Source organism: Aplysia californica, unplaced genomic scaffold (genome assembly GCF_000002075.1).
Source record: "Aplysia californica isolate F4 #8 unplaced genomic scaffold, AplCal3.0 scaffold00858, whole genome shotgun sequence".
NCBI lineage: Eukaryota > Metazoa > Mollusca > Gastropoda > Aplysiida > Aplysiidae > Aplysia > Aplysia californica.
In genome coordinates, this window is record NW_004798128.1 from 61867 (window position 1) to 65152 (window position 3286).

Consider the following 3286-nt stretch of genomic DNA (forward strand, 5'->3'; position numbering starts at 1 on the left):
CACTCGTATTATTGCGAGAGAATTGGGAGGGGGGGGGGGTTCTAAGCTAGGCCTACCTGTGTGAGAGAGATTAAAAGTGGATAAAAACTGGGGAAAATCATGAATTCCTAAGGTTGTCGAGACATAGGCAAAAGTTGTCCTAATCCGCTGGTCCGGTAGGCCAATTCTTCAATCTTACCTCCCTTTTTTTGTTTCTTCGCTCTGTTTCCTGCCCAGACCGAGCATATTTTCTGAATAAGTTAGGCTAATTCATTGTGCTGGTATTTATTCAACTTGTTTTTCAAGAAAAGTAAAGATCTAGGCGCAGAAACAAAAATCAGAACAGTAATACAGAATAACAAGTTGCAGATCAAAGTCGAAGCGTTGAAATTAGGCCTAAGTAAAAAGAGGAAAGCATCCAAATGACTAAGATTGAGAATGTGAACAAGTCTAGATCGGACGAAGTATTCTGGCTTAAGACAAGTTAAGAGGTCAGAATGAGAGCAGAGAAATATGAAGAGGAACTGAAATAAAGACTTGCTTTGAATAGATGCTACTGGATCACTGGTTTGCATGATATAAATCAGCTGATCGGACAAAGTAAAAACAACACTAGATCTAGCCTACAGACGATGTGTCTCAATGTAGGCCCAGACGAAGATCTAGTAAGCTTACGATTCTGTTGCTGGCATGTTGGAGGGGCCTGGGTTTATGGGTTTTGTTTTTATATTGTTGTTGCTGTACTGTCAGTAAATCATTTAGAAAATGGTACCAAAGATGCTTTTTGAAGAGAACGACCTAGCGCGAAAAGCTATGATGAAGGAGAACTACCCAATTGCGCGCATACACTTATCAACGAAAAGACCCTCATACTCATAGACAACTCTTCTTTACGTCATGTGACAAGCGCCACTTTGCCACTTTGCCAGCTGCGCGTATAACTCGCTGGGCTGGCGATAGTTTACATTGGTTCACAGAATTCTACACTAAGTGTAGAATTCTGTGCATTGGTTACAATGCAAGGCTACTGATCATCTCGGGCGGTATGTCTAGCCTAAGCCTACTCATATTTTAGCCCAGAAAGAGTATTTAATTAATAAACGTAGCCTATCTAGATCTAGAAACGCTAGGATCTAGATCTAGATTTAGATTCTAGAATCTAGATCTAGATCTAGATTTTGTTGTGCACCCAGCCAAGAGTGCAGTTCGGAAAGTAGATCTAGAATCTAGATTCTAGATCTAGATAATCTAGATCTAGATTTTAGATTCTAGATCTAGGCCCCTAGTGGTTGGCGAATGACCGAAGGGCAACTCTTGACTAGGCTACTTGCCTGTGAATTGGCGGAGACACTATCATGCAACTTCAGGGCTTGAAATAGACCGCGGCACCGCAGCAACTTGCCTTGGTGCCTTTGCAATTTGCCGCAATGTCCTTAACATCACAGGGTCAACCGCGGCAATTTTTGCCCTGCCCTTGTTTTTAATTTTAAAAAATGTGACGCCATGAAAATAAATCAATGTAATTTGTCCTGTGCTGTCACTTGTGGGGAAAAAAAGAAAAGAAAGTTATAAAATGTACAAGCGTCTTGTCGGGTTCGCCATCGTGACCTGTCATTGAACCTACATCACAAGATACGGCATCGTGTGAGCACCGGTTGTTGGGGTCACCAAAGTTCATTCAAAGTCTGAACGCCGCGAAGTATGGGACTCCGGAATAGGGGGACATTATTGATTTTTTTTTTTTAAGATACACGTGAGGAAAGGGGGGGGGGGGGGTATGAAGACATCCTGTCAGAGTTGTCTGAATTCTCATCAAAACTTCTGTCAGACACTGCTCAGCTTGCAGTAAGCCAGTCTTTTTCTATATTGTGTGTGCCAAACATATTTTCAATATTCTGATCCAGTCATTAAGTCATATGACATGCTGATTGTTTAGGTCTTTTTTATACAACATAGTTTAAGACATATTTTCAAAACTTGTTTTCACTTATCATAGTCATAACCTCATAACTGTTTAACAACAGTTTTTAGTTATTCATTCTTTTTTTTTTCCATACAAGTTCATAAGTTGTTTTCACTCCTCATTTTCTTACATGCAAGTTCAAAATTTGTTGTCATTTTATCACTGCACCGCCTGAAAGCCACTCTGTTTGAATCTCATTAATGATCAATGTCATACTTAATTGGTCAAATCATTCACTATTTTCTATTGTGCCCTATTTCCAACAGTCATACACATTATGCATTATAATCCAATCAATGAGGGGTAGTCATAAAGGCATTTATGTCAGATACAATCGTGATCGTCTGATTTAAAATTGTGACTTTTAGTGCTTTTGTTTTGATGTGATTTTACTGTGATTTAGATTCTACTTACTTTTCATTCATAATTTTACAAATTTTATAATGTTCCAATAACTTTTTACCTTTGTAGAGAGTAAGAATAAATTGTATTGTTATAAACGCTGTGATGCATGACCCAGTTTTACCAACTTTAATCAACAAAATGATCACCTGTGAATTTTGCCTTGGTGCCCTAGTAAATTGCCTCGATGCCCTCTGATTTTTAGGCCACACCAAGGCAATTGTTGCCTGCCCTCTTGAACACCTAATTCAAGGCCTGCAACTCGATTCATACGATCATATCAACAGTAGATCTAGATCTAGATCTAGATTCTAGATCTACTTAAGCTTCTGTGCTCGTTTCGATGGCTTCTTTTTCGGTATACCTGTACAATTATATGGTCCCGTTTAATGTTTACATGACAGACATTATTGTCATGTGGCAGTGAATCTAGAATCTATATCTATATTTAGATTTCTAGATATCTAGATGTAGATTCTAGATCTAGATATCTAGATTCTATAGATAGCCAATATAATCTATTTCTAGATCTAGATCTACATAGCTAGATCTAGATATCTAGAAATATAGATTAGATCTAGATATCTAGATCTATAATTTTAATTCAGTTTAGATATAGATTCTAGATCTTGATATAGATCTAGGTCTAGATCTAGAATCTAGATATCTATATATCTATAATCTAGGCCTAGATCTAGATCTAAATAAGAAACAGCGGGCACTTAGGCCTTGCGTGATTTAGTGCACACGGGACCGCTATTGTACAGGAGTGCTATTAAATTGTTTCTGAACTTCAGTTCATGATAATTGATTCTGACATTGGGGAACAGCTCGCTGTGTAGGCCTAGTTTATCTAGATCTAGATCTAGACTCTAGATCCTAGTCAACAAATTGGACTCTAGCAGCAGTGGCAGTCATAGCTTTTCAAGCACTGACTGCATC